Below are 24,341 nucleotides of genomic sequence, written 5' to 3' on the forward strand. Positions count from 1 at the left end.
AAACGTAAAATAAAACTAAGAGCAACACGTTTCGAATAGTTGAATTATCTATAATTATTCTAAGTTCACAAATAATATTTAGATGCGGAATCGACCAGTCCCTGTCCATACACAATACAGTGTAATTTGATATTATAGTTAGTTTCACTTTTTATCTGATTTTACGTAAACCCTTAAAACATCAAACTTTTGTGAATATAGTATTATTAACTGTATAAAATGCTAACTAATTTTTGATAGGAGAACTAACTGCTGTCTGTTTTTCAACAATAACAACAACAGAAAAACAAACTTAGCTAAAAAACAGAATAAAGCCGTCCAGTGAAAAATGATTGTAAATGAAATAATTACATTGTCATTTATAATATCTTACACATGAAGAACAAGAAACACAGCAGAGTGTCGAATTTATCTTAGTTCAATCTGGCTTCAAGTGTTCCACTTTTATTCCTTTACATCTTAACTCAGTCATATACACAAACATGGATGTGTAGGCAACATCAAAGTATAGAAAAAAATGAAACTAATTTGATGTTTAAAAATCAGACAAAAACAACACCGTGTTAAAACAATCATTATTATATTATAAATAGATAAACTTTACACTTATATAAGTGTGTGTGTATATATATATATATATATATTGGGAATATAATCACAAGTTACTGAGACCAATGAATACAATGAAACCCACAACATAAAAATGGAGGTTTTATGTATTACTAGCACTTTTTTCTATGAAAGTATATCAGATAGCTCTCAAAACAATTTTATATTAAATTCCTTCACTTCGTTATTATTAATGTCTTTAAGTTATGATTAATGAATCAAATTTCTGGAAGTTTCAAAAGAAGTCTTTGAACATCAAGAGCACATATCGTTTTGTTACAAGAGTACGCTTGTAAGAGCTACAGTTTTAAAACACATTTTGATTTCTAGAGAAAATTAAGGTTGACTGAATGTAATTCTTCACCGTTATGCTTTATCTATTCCCCATTAAATAAGCATAACAGATAGTTGTAACAACCTTGGTAGTGAAACAAAGGTAGAAGCTAATGTGAAGACCCCCAAATCATAACGTTCAAAGGCTTCAATGAACTTTTCCTCAAATAATTAAATCGAGGAAGGTGTTACTTGAATTTAGATGAAAGGTAATTAGAAAGAATATGTGGGTTTTCTCGCTTTACCCGGCCCACCTTAAGAACGCACAAACATGCATTTTATTAAGATTCGATCGTCTCACTCCTCAGTCGTCACGTTGCTAAATGAATGACTCAGCGATTAGAATTTAACACGTGAAAGAGGAATATTGTTATGTGCTGTGCTGACTACAGACTTGACAAAATATATGGAAAGGATACTCTATTTCTAACCACTAGATGACGCCAAACGCACGAAATTTGTCTAAACGAATCGTCAATTTTCCAATGTTATTAGACTTTCAAATTATTCATGGAAACATTATTATTTAATAACTTAGATAAGATAGATTTATCAAAATAAAAGTCATAATCAATATTTCAATATAACAATCAATCTGTATCTGGATAATATACTTCGAAAAATCACAAACCTGCCAATGCTCTATTAGTCTGGATGAATATTAAATACAAAATGTTATTTGGCGAACACGGTTTCTAGGTTTTCCTCACATATAATGTTGACGCACTCTCAAAAAAGTACGTTGCATATATGACTTATATTTTTTACTTCCTTTGGAATCAACGAAACGCGAAAGGAATTTGATGGCGTGTGTAATCAACAATCCAAACGGATGATTATGCGGTTAGAAAACCATGAAAAAAAGAATAGTAAAATATATCTTAAAATGTAATTTAAATTTGTGGTGAAATTACTCACTTGATAACTGAAAATTCAAAAAAATAGAAAAGTTAATATTCTGTAATTGTTCTAATCTTTTTTTAAAACAATGATACATCACAGAAAAAGCTACCAAAATCTCGTCAAGTTCCTTCCCAGACATTTTTTAAATGAATTTGCTTTGAAGAAGTCCAAAATACGATAAATTACCAGTTTATAATAGTTTTTATCACTAAAATTAACTCGAAAACATTCCAAATTTCAGATTATAAAGTCAACTATACATAGTTATAAGTAAGCCTTTTATATATAAGCAAGCTTTTTTTTCTTATGTGTAGAAGGCCGCAAAAGTGGATACGAACATGTGGTCCCTTAAGATACAAATTGAAATTGGTTACCAAACTGCTGCCCTCTAGTAGCGGACTGCTAAGAATTTCCGTTGAGAATGATGTTGAAGGCGTGAAACACACACACACATGTATGTATATACTTTAACTCAGCTTTCATTTCTATTATTAGGTAAATTGTAACAGATCTAAACTTTGTTTTGTTTATTTAATTTGAATATATTAAAATAATGTTGTCAGCTCTTATATTTTCAAATAATTTGCGAATTTTAAGCAGTCTAACAGTTTGTTTTCTTAAAGTTTTTTTGTCTTCTATTATTAGTAAATTAGCTAATGTCATTTCTATACATATATATGTATGTTACACGAATTGTTAAAATACGGAAAAGGAATGATTCCATAATTTTTGTTCACACGTACATTATCCTACTTGACGCCGTACATTCATCACTTAAACAGACAACTACTGAAATTAATGTCATTTGAGATCACCAGGGTCATTATCTGAAATCATCAAGGAATTAAACAAGAATAGCGACCCCTTAATCTTTTCCACAAACTGAAAGCCTCCTTGTAACTTGCAAGTCATACAGATATACATCTGGGTTTAGAGTTACAAGATATTAATAGGAAGCTCAGTAAGCATTTTTGTTTTTTTAAATGGAAGCCTTAAGTTTATTTTTCGCACGTACAGGTGATAAACTACTGACTAGACAGATTTCGAGGCACTCTCTAAAATCTTCTGAATACAATAATCTGTCTCGTTATGTAGTGACTATTACTAGGAAAATTAGTGAGTTTAAGATAGTAGCCAAAGTTTCCAAAAGAGGGACTTGCCGATGAGAATCAATCCCCCTATAGTATCGTTAATTCAAGCTTCTGCAATCAGAGGATTGTGTGTATCTATCCAACTGTATCTCTTATTCCCGCATAATGAATTTCGAGAGCAGTTTTAAAACTCATACTTGGAGACTTAGCAGCCGGCTAGCCCTTCATAAATAAAAGAAGTAAATGAGAAAAGATTGGTCCAATCCTTGATTTTGTGGTAAACAGGGTTCAGAGAAGGAAAAGTTAGACTACCAAGTGACCACAGGTATGTAGGATTAAAACAAACTGATACAGTCCATGACGGAAGTCGGATTAAAATAATGTGGTAAATGAAAGGTCACTTCTAGCTTGTTGTTATAGGGAAGGTAAGATAATGTGATAAAGGGAAGGTCACTTCCAGCTTGTGGTTATAGGGAAGATAAGATAATGTGATAAAGGAAAGGTCACTTCCAGCTTGTGGTTACAGGGAAGATAAGATAATGTGATAAATGGAAAGTCACTTCCAGCTTGTGGTTATAGGGAAGATAAGATAATGTGATAAATGGAAAGTCACTTCCAGCTTGTGGTTATAGGGAAGATAAGATAATGTGATAAAGGAAAGGTCACTTCCAGCTTGTGGTTATAGGGAAGATAAGATAATGTGATAAAGGAAAGGTCACTTCCAGCTTGTGGTTATAGGGAAGATAAGATAAGGTGGTAAAATGAAGGTCTCTTCCAGTTTGTGATTATTGGGGAGAGAAATTCTGTGGAAGGAAGATCGTTTCGATTCATAGTAACTTACATATGATGTGGTTTCGAGAGCGAAAGTTTGCTCAGTTAAATACGACTGACTGTATGTTAGAAAGGTGCAGGGCAAAATAAGCCAGTAATATAAATGAAAGTTTTATTCTGAAAACACAGAGTTAGTTTGTCAGCATGAAATCTACCACTGCGAACCGAGTTCAAATTGAAATCTGAAAATTATTTCACGTTTAACAGCATCATTCTGCACATTGACCGTGAATTGAGGTCAGTAAATTACGTAAAAGGTGTCAAAGATACAGTCCGTTCAGTACAGAAATGTGCAACTCGCTGACTAGAAACTCTGCTGTTGTTATGTTTTGCTACATAATGAGAAGTGATCCGACATATACAGAAGTGCTGTCCAAGTTACGTGAGTGAACTAACAGACACAATAAAGCAAGATAGAAGAATCACCAGCAAAAGGAATGAGATTATAACAAGTTACAATTGATTCGACTTATTTCACGTGTGACTAGGTTTCACAACTAGAGAAATCTGGAATGTTCATTACACATGGTTCGAGAAGAACCATGCACAAAACATTTAAACATATTTACCTGTTCGTATCAATATTACTTACAATTACCTTAATTAATATTAGAGCTAAAACATTTATATATGTACACATGACTAAATGAATAGAACTAACTTGATCAAAATGTATTGTTGAAGGCAAGCATTGAGAATCACTGGGAATTGTTTTAAGAAAATAAATTTCCAGAAAAAATGATGCATAGTATAAGCAATATACTTTAGTGCTTAACGTTCCAACACAGGCTACCTACCTACTTACAACTAAGAAACTAAGTGCTTTGCACCATAGTCTAAACACCTTTCAATAAATAGACATAACATACAAAGCTTTTTAAAATGAACACTAAAATAACTGGGCAAGAGCAACCCTCCAACAGATGACGCAACATGTTTAGAAAAGCTGAGAGATACTTCATAAACATGTTATTTAGTATCTCTACGTATGAGAGCAAATCATTTAGTTCCTGCGCATCATATGACTAGGGCACTCATCATGACCTCTAGTGGGTACTTCATTTACGCATAAACAAAATAATTGTTAAATTATTGTTATAAAAGAAAAATCTCTTTGAACAAAGTACTACCATAGTAGTTTTATAGAATAGAAATGGAATGTGAGAGGAATGATATGTCCATTAAATATCTTATAAGCCGATCCAATGAATTATAACTATGAAAACTATACCACGTTCTTTCTGGCATCTTATTACCAAGTTTCAAATTCTATATACCTAAAACAGATCTGAACATTCCAAGGCAAAAGTATGAGACTTGTATCTCAGGTTCCAGATGTTTTATGGAGATATCACGTTCTTTAGGTGATAAAATCAAGTCACTGTAAAAATTACTTTTCGCAGAAAAGATTGCTAAAGTCCAAGGCACAAATCCGCAAGACACAAAGATCTATTTACTTATATGATATGTGATTTGTTTTTTATATCACTTTCAAACCAGAGTAACACAGTTCATCGTTTAGATGTTGATTTAATAGCGCAAAGTCCAGCACGGAATGAGTTTCATCAGATCAGTCACATCAAATCAGATCGTAGATGTTTTTGGTAAAATCAGTATCTTATCGTACGAACACAGAACTTGCAACGTTCCGACAAACCTAGTTGTTATAATCATTCTAGTTGCTCTAAGAAGTTTGGTGTTTTGAAGTATTCCGGAACGTTGTCGTCGAGACGAGCTATGATCTTGTAGATTGTCTTCTTCCACGACTGCTCTTGGTCTTTTCCTGCTATGATAACTTTAAAGAATTCTCTTAATGTCTGCTCAACCACAAATCGGAAGTGCTCTGGGACCTACAAATAACCAAATATACATCAAAGGATACAAGTTATTTTCCATAAATCTGACTGACATAAAACGATCGTGCCATGTTCAAAGTACATCATCGCGCGAGAAAAGTTAAATTATTTTGTTTTGTACCAGGAGATATTTTTAACCGAAAAGTAAATACTTCGAGAGTTAGATAACACAATAACCTCTGGTTAAACGTGTCACTTGACCTACCTCGATGTGGTTATTTCGATTGTAGTGGAGATTAAGGGTCCTGATCAGTTCTGAGTCAAGGGTTACTTTTATATCTTCCGAACTTTTCACGCCTTCACTAATGGCTTGTCGAGAATACTTCTCCATTTGGATATAATAAAACTCCCTGACGGAATAAAACAGAAAATATATTACTTAATTAAAGAGGCCTAGTAACACCATTTGTGAAAATAGCTAGAGGTTTTATTATTGAAAGAGATTACTTATTTCAAGGCAATGCAGTCGTGAAAATAAAATTATATATATTTTTTTTACTTCTGACGCGTTTCCCCTCCGAAAAATAGGGGGGGAATAACATACATTTAATATCTGACGTCTGTTTGTTTAATTGTGCATCGCCAGAAATAGCATTTCGATACCAGTGATGGGCACAGCACCGATACCTCATGGTGTAGCTTTGCGCTAGGTAACAAATTTATTTTATTTAATTAGCAGTTGGTTTATAGTTATTGAATGAATATAACGAAATATTATATTGTTTTTATTTTCACAGCTTTTGGTAACTATTTTGATTACTTAAGTAGCAGATAAAAAAATTGTAATGTTTATATTTATAATATTACGCTTCTGTTAAACAATTACTGATACTTAAACCTATAAAAATTGTTTTTTGCGCAAATGTTAATCCCTTAATTTCTGAGGAGCCTAGATAATCCATGGCACTTGTAGCGTTGTAAGCTCAATATTTACAACAGATGGCTCTACAGATCTCTTGTTGTAGTATATTTGTCAAACTTAATCTACACATTCTAGTCTCCTATAACACATAATCAAACGTACATTATTTTGTCTGACGTGATAGTGAAACGTATACTGTTCAAAACTTTCGTTATCAATATAATAGAGTTTCCCTGTGGTTCAGCGAAAAAGCGGAAAAAAGTTTGGGGAATCTCGGGCATAGCCAGGTGGTCGCAGATTCAAATCCTCATCCCACCAAACATGCTCGCCCTTTCAGCCGTTGGGGCATTATAAAATGACAGTCAATCCCATTATTCGTTGGTAAAAGAGAAGCACAAGAGCTGACAATGGATGGTGATGACTAGCTGCTTTCCCTCAAGTTTTGCACTGCTAAATTAGGGAGCAGAAACAGCCCTCGTGTATATTTGCGCGAAATTCAAAACAAAGAAGTAAAACGTTTGGGGACATATAACGATAGAATTCGGAGTTACATACAAGTGGCGAACGCAGCCAGCAGCCACCAGACAATTTTAGGCATTTGGTACTGTAACATTACTTAAAGTTCATATTCATTAGATTAAAGAAGAACGATAATGTGCCATTCACATCCATTAAACAGCCAGTCAACAATAGTTACATAACACGTGGAAAACATGTGCCAACAACATAGAAAGGCCTACGGTTGGTGTCTCTTTGACGAAAAAAAAATCTCGTTTTGCACTCTGAAGCTATGGGTGCGTTATAATTGTGACACTAAAATTACGTTATTCAGTTACAATCGCCAAAACTGTCTGCTCTCAACTGAATAGTCTATCAACTTGAAATTAGGGACTCTTAGTTTTGTAAGTAAAAATAAAAATATTACTTGGCCTTATGGCCATAAGACTTTCAGGAAACCTCTTTAAGTATTATTTTTCAAAAACATTTATCCGTTGTTTTATTAATAGTTGAGACTCAGAAACTTCAAGTGTACATATCTTGGTAAACCAATTTAAATTTTACTGAGCGTGTAATTGTTCAGTTAGATACAGAAAGTACCTTGACAATGATTCATTTGATAAAGTTAGGGAGAGAATGAAGTTTCACGTATGAGTTTGTTATTTCACAGCAACACTAAATTTTGAAATTGGACGATCTGGAATCTAATAACGATGAATATAGTGTATAAATTGCATTTTACGCCTCAGAACGTCTTCAAGACGTAAAACTATTTTTCTGTTGCATTTATTCACCCTATGGTTCGTTGCGTCGACTACACCCTTAAGCAAATGACGCATTCTATTATATTGCGAGCCAGCTTTCTTCGCGCGATAACAGCTTGGAGAAATTTGCACTTACATTTTCTAGTTTTCCTAAAAACTGACATTAAATGTATATATTATATTTCTCTTTAAACAGACTAAAACGTAACTTAGCTATGTTGTCTTGTCGAGATGACAATGTGAAGCGAATTATATCATAAAGTTTAGTTGTTTTGATTTTTATAGCTCTTTATACGTGTTTCTTAGAAAGCAACCACATAATTTTGAACAATAAAACACAACGCGAGGACAGTAAAAAAGTCAGTAAAAATATAATTTTCCCCTTTACACGACTGATGCTTTGGAAAAAACATTTCAAGCCTCGTCCTCTCTTTACCGTTATCTTATTTCCAAATGTATACTCCTCTTAGCAAAAACACCTGATATATTCCTACAGTATATATCTAGAGAAAATTGAACTGACAAAATGCAACTGAAAATGCACTTATAACGTACTTATTTATTCCTTGTACTTATTTAAAAATATCTAATATGTGTGTGTGTATATATATATATATATTAATACGGAACATAACGTCGACGTAAGAAACATTTCGTACATCGATTATTGCTTTATCTCTGAGCCACCATCTTTCATTTGGCTATTTTAAAACATATTACATGAATTAATTTTAAAATTTGTCATCATTAAGTTATGTTATTTATAACACATTTTAAGTTTCGAAACTTCCATAAACATAATGGCATTCACTTTATCTTTGCTTTGAGGTTTTATGTCGTTTCCAAAGTTGTTTTATTAATTTCGCGCAAAGCTACACGAGGGCTATCTGCGCTAGCCTTCCCCAATTTAGCAATGAAAGACTAGAGGGAAGGCTGCTAGTCATCACCATCCACCGCCAAATCTTGGGCTACTCTTTTACCAACGAAGAGTGGGATTGGCCGTCACACTATAACGTCCCCACGGCTGATAGGACGAGCATGTTTGGTACAACCGGGATTCGAAGCCGCGACCCTAAGATTATGGGCCCCGTTTTCAAAGTACGTAATATTTTAAATTATGTGAAAATGTCTTCTCTTCTTTCTCATTTTCGGTCCAAACATTCATTTCGTTTTCTTGTTTTTTCATACGTAATTGTATGGATGAAAGTCGATCATGTTTATGCGTAAGAGTGACTGAAATATCTAAACAAACAGATAGCCATAAAGAACTAAAGCAGCTGAAATTCAGAGATGCAGTTTAAGAGTTACAAAATGGGCTGTATGTGTGCTCTTCCCACCACGGGTATCGAAATCAGGTTTCTATCGTTATCATTCCACAAACACGCCGCTGTAAAATATTGGAGAAAACAGCCAGCACTTTAGTGTTTTATTTTAAAATTACCTCGACGTTCATAAAGGCCCAATAACTGACACTGTATGTAAACTAGGCTCGTTTCGTTTGTTTCTTTGTTTTGAATCTCGCGCAAAGCTACACGAGGGCTATCTGCGCTAGTCGTCCGTAATTTAGCAGTGTAAGTCTAGAGAGAAGGAAGGCAGCTGTTTTGTTAGTGAAATAGAGGCAGAAGCAGCAGTGTACTCAACCAGCGAGTTTTAACAGTACTTTGTGATAATGTTGGTATAAGAGAAGCCAATTTATTCAAGTCATCTACATGGTATAGCATCGAAATTTGATTAAGCGGTGATTTCTAACTAGTAACGTACTGCTGTTCCCGATATACCAAGTAAAGCTAAGATTACAAACACGATTGAAGAAAACGTGTGAAAATAATATCCGCGTCTTAAGATGGTTAGAGATATATTGTCGCTTAAACTAGCCTCCCCCCCCCAAAGCACTTAGCAATAAGGGGTCATTCACTCTTTTCTCCATTTGTGTTCTCATGTATTACTTTCTATACTCCGTTTTCCGGACATTCAATCTTTCTTCTCTTCCTAAGTGTTCAACATTTAAAAAAAGAATCCGATTTGCGAAAACAAAACAAAAACAAAAAATGCAAAACAGAAAGCAAAGTTCTAGACACAAATTCTGGATTTCCACACACTGTGTGAGCATGTTACCTGCTACACCTGCCTAGTATTTGGGATATTTTTTGTAAAGGTTTTATTATTATTTCAGTTTGGCATAGCCAGGTAGTAAGGGCGCTCGACTTGTAATCTGAGGGTCGTGGGTTTGAATCCCCGTCTCACCAAACATGCTCACCCTTTCAGCAGTAAGGCTTTATAATGTGAGGGTTAATCTTGCTATTCGTTGGTAAAAGAATAGCCCAAGAGTTGAAGGTGGGTGGTGATGACTAGCTGTCTTGCCTCTAGTCTTACACTGTTAAATTAGGGACGGCTAGCGCAAATAGCTCTAGTGTAGCTTTGCGCGAAATTAAAATGGAACTATTATTTCAGTGAAAAGCTACATAACAGTCTACCTGTAACTCAGTACACTTCGGAGAATCGAACCCCGGATTTTCGCGTTGCAAGTCTGTAAAATTTCCGCTCACTCATAGGTTCGTGAAAATGGCAAAAACTGAACAGCTCCATAAAAAAATATAAAGTGTATTCCACGTGTAATGATGTACTGAAATAGGGCTTTCTTTAAGACATGTAGAAAAGTGTTGCTCACTAAAGCACCCTATTAGTTTGAAATTAGCTCAAAAAGTAAACAAGTTTTAAATGGTCTCGTGAATTTTCTAACCAATAAAATTTCTCATTTGCGCATGATCGATGCTACTTGAGAAAGTGAAACAACGTTTAACTAATCAGCGAACACTCTCTGCTGCTTCTATATAATCTAAATACATCATAAACGCTGCGCACTAACTATACAACCTAATGGACGAACAAGCATAATCTAACCTGCACCTATATATGTATACGTGTATGTGTGTGTATAGACACATATATAAAAATCAAACGCGTCAACGTCTTTGAAGTTGCTATGGCGACGACCTGGGTTACGGTGATTTAATATTGCAACAGGGAAAATGTAACCAACTTAATTAACATAAAACTGTAATTAGTGATATCAGGAAAGCATCAGGAAGCTAGGAAGCTCACTGTTTCTCAGTATAAACTCAGGAAGTCCGATCCCAAAGCAAGACTGCCTTTATCGGGACAATAATTACCCAATTTCTGACTACGTAATAAATATGATACCGCCGTAAATTACAGAATTAACGGAGATGATACGAGAGCGTTAATGCGGCCGCTAATTAATCAAATCTCATTAAAGAACATAACTTTCTTTTTCTTCGCGTTCTCCGGAGACCAACACAATACATCCATACAGAAAGGCTGAGGCATACGACCAAACAGTAGTTCACGTGCACGCGCTTTATCTGAAGGTTATTTTTACCCTTTAAGGAAGAGAACTAGATGATAAGGAGTCATAAACAAGACTAGATAGAGACCAACGTTTCTGCTTACAAAAGACTGAAACAAAAGCAGTCATCGTGTAGATACGCTTTTAGGGAAGCAAGAAAAAAAAAACATCCAACAACTTTCCGTCTCGTTTGTTTTGTAATCAATATTTCCATGCAGTGAAGGCGCACTCTCTCTCGCCCTAAAGTCCGCGCCAAATCACAATTCATTAGCCATTTACCAAATAAAAGAGCAGATCATGTACCTAAACTCATTTAAAGCTAGACAGCGGGTTAAGCAGTAATTGCGTCGCCACATCAGATTAAGGCTTGCAAGGTCTGCCATCAGTATGGCATAATAAAAGACTTACGGGAATATTAGATACACTTTCTTACGCAGAAGTAAAGAGGTTGTAACCAATGAAGAAAATGTGCAGTTCGCACACACTACCTGGCAAGGAATATTATGTTCACATTAATGAGAACTAACACCACTATATATTATCACTATAATCTCAGGTCTAATTTCAATTAAACAGAAGCGGCGAGAGAGACTAATACATAATCTATCTTATGTTAATAATTAAAGCTATATCTGGACAGTTAAGGGAAGATAAACCAATAAATCACTGAGTATGCATATTATATATATATAATCAAATCATTACTAGAAAGCTCAAACGTTTTGAAGCAATAGCTCTTTGTGTTAGAGCAAAGCCATCTTAGATTATCTGCTGTATTCACTGTGGGGAATCGAGCGCCGGATTTCTACGTTGTAAGTCCGTAACTTAGGGCTATCCCAACAAGGAACTTGAAACATTACTTTTTTAGAAACGGTTTTGGACCCGGTATGGCCAGGTGGGTTAAGGCATTCGACTCGTAATCCGAGGGTCGCGGGTTCGAATCCCGGTCGCGCCATACATGCTCGCCCTTTCAGCCGTGGGGGCGTTACAATGTGACTGTCAATCCTACTATTCGTTGGTAAAAGACTGGACCAACAGTTGGCAGTGGGTGGTGATGACTAGCTGCCTTCTCTCTAGTCTTACACTGATAAATTAGGGACGGATAGCGTAGATATTCCTTGAGTAGCTTTGCGCGAAATTAAAAATAAAATAAAATAAATGGTTTCGGTTTGATTTTCTAGCAAAGCTGCGCGAGGGCTATCTGCGCCAGCCATCCCTAATTTAGCAGTGTAAAACTATAGGGAAAACAGCTAGTCATCACCACTCACCGCTAATTCTTGGGATACTCTTTTACCAACGAATAGTGGGATTGACCGTCACATTATAACGCCTTCACGGCTGAAAAGGCAAACATGCTTGGTGTAACGGGGATTCGAACCCGCAACCTCGGATTACGAGTCAAGTTTCTTAACCACCTGGCCATGTCGGGCCTTTTTAGAAACGAATACAAAGTGAAAGGTAAAATATTAGTATTTTTAATTGTCTACTAATACTAGATACATGTTTTAAACAGTTGTTACTTTTGATAATTTATACATCCAAGCGTTTATAATTTGTTTAAAGCGTCATAAAAACTATAGTATATCCTTGTTAGTTCGTTTTTCTGGTTTCAGAATGATGCGTTTAACGTATTTGTTCAATTTGGAATGTCAGCATTGTGCACTTAATGTAGTTATCTCAGTACTGAATGACCATTATACTTGTTACATTATTGTGTGGTCAGTTTATTCACCTCAGTACTGTATGACCAATGTATTTATGTCAGATACTGTATAATCTCTTTATTTATCTCAGAGCTCCCTCGCTAGTGCAGAGATATGTCTACAGATTTACAACGCTAAACTCAGGGGTTCGATTCCCCTCGGAGGGCTCAGCAGATAGCTCGATGTGGCTTTGCTATAAGAAACCACACACACACATTTATCTCAGTACTGTATGGCTAATATATTTTTGCTATAATGTGTGACCACTTGTTCCAGTACTGTACAGCCAATGAGCTTGCCTGCTATACAACCAGTATTATTGCTTGTTTGTTTGTTTGTTTGATCACTATAACGTGATCAGTTTATCTGATCAAGAACTGTGGTGCAGTGAACTTGATAATGCAAAACCAATAAATTTACTCAGACATAATATGATCAGTGAATTACGGCATCGTGTGATTACCGTATTTTTATCAGTACTGTACGGTCAGAGTATTTTTTTGAGTGCTGTATGATCAGTGAAACATTTAAGAGATTTGAAAGAAGATTCATCATTACATTGTACTACACTATAGTAGTTCACTGTCTTCTAATAAAGACAAACGACTCAATGTTTCAACAAGGCATTTGCTTATTCACCTATCTAGCAACCAGTAAATTGGTTGTTTTTAGTATATCACTGGGCAATGTTAAAGATATGGAAACCAATAACCCACACCTTAAGTAAAAAAAAAAAAAAAATCAACCATTTTCCAACATGCGAAAGTTTTACTTGGAAAGACATTATATGTTTTCTTATTTGTATACACACAGAGAGAAAGAATATATATACATACATACATGTAAAAGTCATACACGCGATCAAGTGATATATCTAACGGAAAGTACAGCCATATATATCTGTGTACAAGCTAACAATCGTGCATTAGAAAATGTACATACAGAAGCTAGAGTGAACCGACTATAATTACCTATAGTGTTATGATAAGGCTACAACACGAAACTTGGTTACTTTAGCCAAAATATGTTCTAAAAAAAAAACAAGTTATTCACATCTTGATTCATTCCCCTCGAATTTCCTTTTAAATCATTTAAAGTAGAAAAAAATATTCTTAAGGGTATTTTCAACGGGAAATGTATGTGAGAAATACTTAAAATTGGCGCCTTGTCACATCTAAAGAAACGTAAACTTTAATAGTTTTTGGAATGACATGCGATATACGCTTTTATTTACTTGCTGTTGCTTGTCTTACATAGCTTTTGTCTTTCACAGATAATTTATAAATATATATAAATATTGCCAGCACGTGTGATACATACGCACATGTATAAGTTGGCTATACAGGCAAAATAAAAGACGAGACCCATTGCAAGTTTGACTACTATTAATAATAATAACATAGTGTAAAAACAACAAATACGCCAGTTTTCTAATAACCTTAATGAAAGTAAATTTATCAAGTCTCAGTCTCTGAAAGTTGACGTAATATAATACCAGTATAACAGGTAGCGATTTATATGAATAATTAAGTAGGGAAAATAATGTATCAGTTTATTTCTATCAAGCAGATGTTTAAGAAATTGGCACCATTTGGATTCTCAATTGAGATTTGTGCGTGTATCAGAGCTAATAAATGCACTAATGTTAAAATATTTATTCTACAGTTATTCTTATATTATAGTTCAGTTTTGGACTTATGTGTGTGCTATCATCCAAAGTTTCTGTTTTACGACCTTGCACAAATATAGTTAGATAGGCGTACTAAATGAGCTATATCAGTTACTGAGCTAGTTTTTAGTTCTGGAAAGCTTGTTTCAATCAGTACGTGGATTTCATGGGGATATTTCTACCTTTTGACAAACTATGATGACCACGCTATTAAATTCCATCGTTAAAACCTAGAGACTAAGTAGGGACAATTCTACTTTTTGACAAGCTGTGGTTATCACGCCATCAAACACCTTCGTTGAAACCTTGTTTAAGTAGGGACAGTTCTGATATAGCAAACTTGTATGAGTACGCCAGTCAATTCTATTGTTGCAATCTAGCTTAAGTGTTAGTTTGTTTTGAATTTCGCGCAAAGCTATCAGCACTTAGTCGTCCCTAATTTAGCAGTGTAAGACTAGAGGGAAGGCAGCTAGTCATCACCACCCACGTCAACTCTTGAGCTACTCTTGTACCAAAGAATAGTGGGATTGACCGTAACATTATAACGCCCCCACAGCTGATAGGGCGAGCATATTTGGTGTGACAGGGATTTGAACCCGCAACCCTCAGATTACGAGTCGAGTGTCTTTCCACCCGGCTATGCTGGGCACGTAAGTGTGGAAATTGTACTTATGACAAACTGTGATGAGAAAGTGAGTAAATTCCTTCACTGAAACACATCTTAAGTGGGGACAATTCTAACTTTTAACAAAAAGGGAGTGATAAGCACGACAGTAAATTCCATCGTTGATAGCAATAGTTTAAGTAAGGAAAATTTCTACGCTTTGACAAACCTGTGATTAACATGCGAACAAATTCCTTTATTGAAACTTAACCTAAGTGGAGACAATACTATTTTGTTTTACAAACTAGGATGAACACGCCAACAAATTCCTTTATTGAAGCCTTGTTTAAGGAGAGTTGGGAATTCTACCTTTTGACAAATAGTGATTAGCACGCCAATAAATTATATTGTTGGAAGCTAGCTTACGTGTGGCAATTCTATTCATAACAGACTTTGATAAGAAAGTCAGTAAACTGCTTAGCTGAAACCAATCTTATGTGGGGACAATTCTAACTTTTAAGAAAGTGCGTTTGGTTTGTTTGTTTTTGAATTTCGCGCAAAGTTACACGAGGGCTATCTGCATTAGCCGTCCCTAATTTTGCAATGTAAGACTAGAGGGAAGGCAGCTAGTCATCACCGCCCAATGCCAACTCTTGGGCTACTCTTTTACCGAAGAATAGTAGGATTGACCATTACATTATAACGCTCCCACGGCTGAAAGGGCGGGCATGTTTGGTGTGACGGGGATTCGAACCCGCAACCCTAGGATTACGAGTCGAATGCCTTAACCATTTGACCATGCCGGACCTGAAACTGTGTTTAGCAGTTTAGTAAACGTATTCGCCAACATGATATATTCTTAATGTAACATCTAATGTGATATCAACATCCGTTAACGAATTAAATATGAGATTATTACCTGGGATGCTAGAAAAGCACAGGAATAGTTTAGTTATACTCTTTAATAAGATCTGGTACCTTTTATCTATGCTTTGCGACTAGTCTTTTTTAATGCACCGTTTCAATAGAATATGCTATTCTATTTCTGTTACACCTTTCCATTAAATTACACTTCTTTGTGCGCCGAAATATTCACTTCAGTAGAAGCTTTTGGAAATTTCACACGAGATATTTTCTCTCTATTTCGTCCTATTTATCCAAATATCAATTTAGACAAACAGCTGTTCTATTAAGAAAAAATGTAAAATTTTATTCAATTCAAAGTAGCAAGAAAGGAAGCACGTGCTGACGCCATCTACTGGAGCATGTCCAAAGTTTATAGGTTGACAGCAGTACGGTATCCGTTTGTTCGCTTACCTCACAAACAAAAGTTACCCTAGATGAGGGCCGTATGTCTGCTACGGCTGTGTCTTCACGGTCGGCCGGCTGTTACAGAAAAGGCATCCGCTCAAACCAGATCAGCCCCTCGCTCATTAAGATTAAACTCCCTCTAGATTAAAAGAGCTCACGCCATCACCGGAAACCTCCAATCCTTTTTATTTTTTTATCATATAAAACTGTTTCCGGAATACTAACAACATATGTATAAATCTACAGCTTTTAATTTTTGTCTCGGGTCTGCTACATTAAATAAATAAAGGAAGTACAAGGTATGTGAATATGAAGCATGCTTCACATATAGATGAAGACACGCTCCACCTTCCTCTTTGTATAACATTAACAACAGAGACGTGGTGGTTTCACAACAGATGTCAGACGCCTACGTTTCTACGAAATTTTTCCAGTGTTGTTTCTAATACTGAGTACAGAGAGAATATAACTAACATATGCACAAAGTTACACGAAGGGCTATATGTGCTCTGCCCACGACGGGCATTGAAACCCGGTTTCAAGCAGTACAAGTCCGCAGACATACCGCTGTGCCACTGGGGGGAGTACTGGAAAACACAATTCCTCGTGACTTACGAACAGCAATATAAACAGATGAGGGGAAATCTTCATAGAAAACACAATTCCTCGTGACTTACGAACAGCAATATAAACAGATGAGGGGAAATCTTCATAGAAAACACAATTCCTCGTGACTTACGAACAGCAATATAAACAGATGAGGGAAATCTTCATAGAAAACACAATTCCTCGTGACTTACGAACAGCAATATAAACAGATGAGGGAAATCTTCATAGAAAACACAATTCCTCGTGACTTACGAACAGCAATATAAACAGATGAGGGGAAATCTTCATAGAAAACACAATTCCTCGTGACTTACGAACAGCAATATAAACAGATGAGGGGAAATCTTCATAGAAAACACAATTCCTCGTGACTTACGAACAGCAATATAAACAGATGAGGGGAAATCTTCATAGAAAACACAATTCCTCGTGACTTACGAACAGCAATATAAACAGATGAGGGGAAATCTTCATAGAAAACACAATTCCTCGTGACTTACGAACAGCAATATAAACAGATGAGGGGAAATCTTCATAGAAAACACAATTCCTCGTGACTTACGAACAGCAATATAAACAGATGAGGGGAAATCTTCATAGAAAACACAATTCCTCGTGACTTACGAACAGCAATATAAACAGATGAGGGGAAATCTTCATAGCTTCTTCATTTCCCTACTTCCGATAATCCGGGGTAGTGATGAGAAATATGATTTTTAATGTCTTAAATGAACTCTACATAACTTTCTTGTTCATTTAATCTTATTTTCTTCTCCAACTTAAGTAGACACCAAATATATAATTTTTGTTTTTTTTTCAACTGAATTGCTAGGGATATCGAACTGGTGCGTTCTGTACGATTACTGGGAATTCCTAAGTACTTATGAGATTTGGTAGGTAAGATTAATTACAGTGCTTGAATATTTAACTCCAGAGATAAAAACTAAACTAACTAAAAATGGCGGATGTTTAGTATTCATTTCACAGTTAAAGTGGAAATCGAAATCATTACCTAATTTACAAAAATATACAAGTCACGAGAAAGACAGACAGACAGATAGATTATGAGAGCATTCCTACTTGGCAACGGTGTTTAACATGCAAGTAGACATAGCAGGGGCGTTTATCTGTTACGTAACTTTTGAATTTTATTGGTGAATGTGTTTTCTTTCAGCCAAACCACATCGGGCTATCTGCTGAGCCCACCGAGGGGAATCGAACCCCTGATCTTAGCATTGTAAATCTGTAAACGTACCACTGTACTAGAGGGGTGATTTAAATTTTATTAAAACTGGCAATTATATAATGCGACATTTTTGTTTTAGTAGACAAATAAACAAAGACTAGCATAATATTTCTTCTTATTTTAAAAATGTATCTGTTTCTTAATATCTAATGTACGTTAGATTTTTTGCCTTACTCTGTATTTATACATACGTACCAACATTGTAGTACTATAATATAATATTCATATACGATTTATTTTCAATGTGATACCTCTATCAGGTCGCATTGGTGTTATAGAAAATCCATTTGTGTGCGTTTTTGGCACAAAACTATACAATGGTCTACCTGCGTTCTGGCCATATTTTTTAGTATTGTAAGTTCTTAAACTTACGGCTGATCCATCGGGATTGACAGACACCTAGACATCACTAGTGTTGTTTTTTTTTACCCAACTCATTTGTAAAGTCAGACAAATTATGTTCAGCACGTCAGCAAAATCCTTCGTTGAAAACCAGCTTCTACAAGGACAATTTTACGGTATACAATACTGTGATGAGCACAAACACCGAGTTTCTATTTTAAGCGGACGAGTTTACATTACATACATGCGTTCACTCTTTAGTTCCGAAAAGCATGTGGGGTGTTCTGTTTCAGCTTAATATCGTATTCTGTTCCTTCACTAAAGCTTTACTTTGTGAAGACTGTCTGTGTTATTCGTGTATTCTGAAGACAACTCAGCAAAGGCAATTCGAGAATACCCCAGAAATTCATTCACTAGATCATGACACTATTGGTTACAAGGTCGGTCATGACGTATAAGCGACACAAAGAAAATTTAAAATACCACCAATATTAGAAGTAATCTCATGAATTACTGCCCTCCAAACTACTTCACAGTGAAAATAAAGTATTTTACCTCGTTATTGGCTTAGTTTTTAATACTGAGTGTTGTAACAGACATAAACATAATGTAAACAGTATGTGGATTTGGCCAAACAATTTATAAGCAAATAAGTACAATGAGGGTTAAAATAATGCTTGAAAAATACAATTTCTATGAGAAATCAAAACATTTTCTACAGTCCAAAGTTTCGTTTTTGTTCCCCAAAGGGACAGTCTGAATACTGTATATCAAAGCTAAACCGCGAGATATATATTACGTTTAAATTAGTAAAACTGTCCCTCATTAGTGTTTCACTTATTAAATGTTTTATCTCTAAAATTTTCAACTCAATTTCTTAAGCCACGCCCATGAACATTGCACATAACGTCACTAGGTTCCAGTTATTGTTTGGTTTTCTCTCCCAAACTCTTTCTTCTACTTTCTCATACGTAACTACACAGCCTTGAGACTTTGTGTTCGAATGAACAATTGTGGTTAATGTCGGCTGGTCGATCCTAGGGTTCATGGTTGGTGTCCCTTTGCGGCAAAAGTTCCCATTCCTTGCTTTAGGGCAGTGGTTGCACTATGAGGTTGGATGCCAAACATGTGGTTCATTGGATCTAAACTCACTGGATTCTGCTATACCTTAGACTGGGTTTGCATGCAGGATGAAGGGGGAAAAGACACGAGCTATTATAAAAATTATTTGAATTTAATATTTTAATAAATGAAAATTTATTACGACTGGTTTAATAGTTATGAAAATTTCAGCTTAGCTAATTCTCTTTATCTAATTATTTTTAAACTCTGAGAAATATAAAATACATTAGTTCTTTTTGAGCCAACCACAGGCAAACACGTGGAAAATTACCTTTCATATCTTAATGACGTCATTTTTCATACGGCAGATGGACCTCTAAGTACCAATGTGAATAATAACGATAGCAATCCTGCGTTGTTGGAATATAATGTTCACTGTATCACTTAGCTGAATTATTCTTATATAATTAGCTAAAACGATTGTGTGGATACGTGAAAATGTTAGAGATGATAACATAACCTCGTCATTCTAAAGTAGTATGTGTCGACATTCAGAGTGGCTTATCAGGTTGTGAAATTACACTGGGAACTTACCGGTGGCAAAACTAATTCTTCTGGTGTTTCAAACATTACAGAATTTATATAATTCATTAACCATAAGATACAGTTAACTTTTGGAAAAAACAAACACTCATAGAAAATAAAACATTACCAGATAGCAAGACACTCTGCCCTAATTAAATAGCTATAGTTTTTAATATGTATGCATGTAAATTTGGTTATAGAGTATTTTATAACACGTTAAATGAATATTCAAATTCGCCATTTTTTTTTAGTTTCGCGCAAAGCTACACGAGGGCTATTTGCGCTAGCCGTCCCTAATTTAGCAGTGCAAGACTAGAGGAAAGGCAGCTAGTCATCACCACCCACCGCCAACTCTTAGTCTACTCTTTTACCAACGAATAGTGGGATTGACCGTCACGTTATAAGGTCCCCACGGCTGAAAGGGCGAGCATGTTTGGTGTGACGGGGATTCGAACCCGCGACCCTCGGATTACGAGTGGAGTACATTAACCACCTGGCCATGCCGGGTCCCGCCATTTTAATAGCTTTATATTCAATCAACACTTTCGAATGTAAAAATATGTAGAGTTTTAACCACATTAAGAAATATTTAAATGTGTGTACCACTACTGGAAACAAGTCATTATTAGAATTCCAGAGGGTTAAATTACTTGTCTTAAACAATTTTCTCTAACCACATACACACACACACACACACAGAAAAGAAATAAAATGCTAATTAACTTTTATGATAATTTGCACAAAATATTCATAGAGCAGCATTATTTTCACCATGGAGATAACAATAACTTCAAACGTACCGGAAGTTAGAGAACCACTTGACCAGCTGAGCAGTGTTGTTCTTGTTAAACTTGATGTCCGGAAAGAAAAGCTTTAGAACAGCAGAGCTGGGATACCTTACGTAGAAAAACATCAACTTGGCTTTCCTTAGGTGCATTGGAGTTAGGGTACTGGTGTAAAACTAGTTAAGAATATATAAAAGTTGGCAAAATCTAAATATTTTCTTCTTACTTCAACATATATCAAACAACAGTAGTAAAATTAGTAAATATTCAAGTTAAGCTGAGACTTTGAGAAATATCCCTTCGAATAACTTGAACAATGTGTCGAACAATTTATAGTTATTTCTTGTTCCTAGATCAAACCATACATGTGGTTCTTTTCACGTAAAAATAGGCGAGACGAAACGTGATTCACCACATTACGTTGTTTGCGCAAACAATCTATATATTTTTTTTCTACACAAACTTGTAGTAAATCCTTTAGACTACAGTAGACCAGCCTCAGTACATCTACGAATGGGATAGTTGTACCCATAACTAGTTTCCCTTTGCATTACCAGTCCAAACGATATGAATTTTAGATACATATCTTTTTATTTATTATATCGATTTGTCACAACTTACAAATACGTCATTTAGCACGTTTCAGGAGGGAAAAATGTGGAACGTTTCAGTTCTCCTGATGAAACACGCAGACCAATATACGACGATTATAAACGTCATTGAAAACACGTTATTTTTCTCATATTATATTACATTCTCTTATTTTTTTCAATAGAGGACGATGTTAAATAAAGACAAGAAGAATGATTTGTAGGTCAAGTAATTTAATAACACGACAAAAGAGAATAAATGATAAGTAGTTAAACGTGCTTAGTGTTCAGGAAGATAATATTATTAGGGTTTCTTGTTGTTGTTGTTTTTTTTAGTGTACGCATTAATGGAACATTTTGATACAAATGTTATGAATATTGTTGGAAACCTGGACTTTCTCAAAGTACTTTACTCCTACGTGATAGCATCAATATGCGTATCAATTATGGAAAACTTTATTTAAAGCCGGTATGAAGAGATTTATGGTGTAATTTCATATTTGACATCTAATTGTTCCTTGTTCACGCAAAACAGAAGTCGGACAAAAACGCGCGTGGAAAATCCACACGTACACGCGTAATTTATACACAAATGTACAGAAAGGAAGAGGTAATTAATTATTCATATGATCAGGTTATAGGATAACTTAGCCTAGATAAACGAAGCAAAGCACGATCCCGATGAAAACCTACATAGCTCTAATTGCACGATCTCCATAGATCAGGTAGGCACTCATCCTTACTTAGAAGGCCAAGCCAAGTTAATTATTTAGGAAAATATAAAGTACCAGAAGAAATAAGCTTTACCCGCATACATGTGGTATGGAGATATGAAATATACATAAGGCACGCAACAGTTAAAACGCAGGTTTATCAGGGTATTTACTTATACAGAATGTGTGTATGTACATTTATTATGCTCAGTAAAGATTTTAAAGCTTAGCGACGCTGTCAGTAACACGATAAACAGGAGGCAGCAGTGCCAAACAATAACACTTGCCCTACAGTGCCAAACCATAACACAAAAATACAATAAGAATGAACTAAGTACACATTGAACCGAAATGCACAATAAACCATTGCGTTGTATATGCTACAAATAGCGCAAGGTAAAATATCTGGATTGTTTGAATCCGAAACAGTTCACGCATTATTTACGTACGTGGTTCGTCGTAGTTTTTAGTTTCCACTACAGTCTTTCCTCGTTTAATAATCCTAGAATTACTGATGGTGGGATTCATATGAACACTGTAGGCATTCTATAAACACTTTTTTATATGCAATTAGTTATTCGCCCAAATGTTCACAGATTCGTGACTATGTTGGGCACGGGGTCCCTAACGATAAACGTGTTTGTTTGTTTGTTTGTTTTAATTTCGCGCAAAGCTACACGAGGGCTATCTGCGCTAGCTGTCCCTAATTTGGCAGTGTTAGACCAAACGAAACGCAGCTAATTATCATCACCCACCGCCAACCTTTGGGCTACCCTTTTACCAATGGTATACAAGTAACGCACAAAGAAATAAAAATAAAACCACCAAACTGCTATTGATCCAACCGCATACTGCCGGAGTCTCATGTTCTATTTTGCATAGATTTAACTCTAAGTATTTTTATCAGTTCTTTTCGCTGAGAATTGTTTGGTTTGGTTTGTTTTGAATTTCGCGCAAAGCTACCTGACGGCTATCTGCGCTAGCCGTCCCTAATTTAGCAGTATAAGACTATAGGGAAGACAACTAGTCATCACCACCCACAGCCAGCGCCTGGGCTACTCTTTTACCAACGAATAGTGGGGTTGACCGTAACATTATAACTCCCCCACGGCTGAAAAGGCGAGTATATTTGGTGTGACGGGGATTCGAACCCGTGGCTGAGAGTTGTAACAAGGGAAAACACATCATCAATCAGTACGATGTGAAGTGTAGGTTCCGTTTAGTGTAAAACAAGTGAGTGATTTAAATGGTAATAGTTGTGACCAAAAGCGATTACGAGGAGCTGTTAAAAGCGACAGATTGTAGTATAATAAAAATAAAATAGAGAGTAAAAGAAACAACAATTGAATAATTAACTTTTATCCGAAGTTATAGTGACCATTTGGGATATAATAATTCGTTGTTAGTAGTAATGAGTGAAAAGCAGCACTCAAGTGAAAAAAAAAATAAAGCTATGAAATTAGTAATGATTGAAAGAGTTATACACACTGAAAAGTCGTCGTCCCTAATTATCAGTGACACATTATAAACTCATTTCATATTCAGTCATATAAATACTGTATTATTATACCTTTAACAATGACCTTCAAACTCTTTTTCCTTTTTGGTCGACATTGTTTTACAAGTACAAGGAGACCGACATCTGGGACATTTAACTTTAGCTTTACCCCGTGTGTTATATCCTTAATGTGCAAATTACAGTAAAATTTGTGGTTCAGTTAGATTTACATTAACAGTTAATTTGCCCCCTAGTATAAATGTCATAACTTTGCATCAGTAAAGTTAAGACAGCGGTAAGTCTACGGATTTACAGCGCTAAAATCAGGGGTTCGATTCCCGATATGGCTTTGCTATAAGAACACAGACACAATTAATTTCGTCGTTAATCTATTCAGAGCTACAGGTGAGTTAATAAGTAAAAATTATCTTTATCACCGAATCACTGGTATAAAAGTAATAAATGCTTCCAGCATAAGTAAAATACACAAAGCTTACAATTCAATTATAA

The 24,341-nt window shown here is 35.4% G+C and overlaps 1 pseudogene across 1 annotated transcript in view; it reads right to left on the bottom strand.

The window, feature by feature from the left end:
• Positions 1 to 407: 407 nt before the first annotated feature.
• Positions 408 to 24,341, bottom strand: part of LOC143228296 (homeobox protein prospero-like) — an 86,105-nt pseudogene continuing 62,171 nt past the window's right edge. Inside the window, exons 6-8 of the transcript XR_013015307.1 lie at positions 21,046 to 21,206; positions 5,829 to 5,973; positions 408 to 5,617 (exon numbers count right to left, since the gene is read on the bottom strand). The product of XR_013015307.1 is annotated as a homeobox protein prospero-like (transcript). The remainder of the gene's footprint in view (positions 5,618 to 5,828; positions 5,974 to 21,045; positions 21,207 to 24,341) is intronic.

Source organism: Tachypleus tridentatus, chromosome 1 (assembly GCF_004210375.1).
Source record: "Tachypleus tridentatus isolate NWPU-2018 chromosome 1, ASM421037v1, whole genome shotgun sequence".
Classification (NCBI taxonomy): domain Eukaryota; kingdom Metazoa; phylum Arthropoda; class Merostomata; order Xiphosura; family Limulidae; genus Tachypleus; species Tachypleus tridentatus.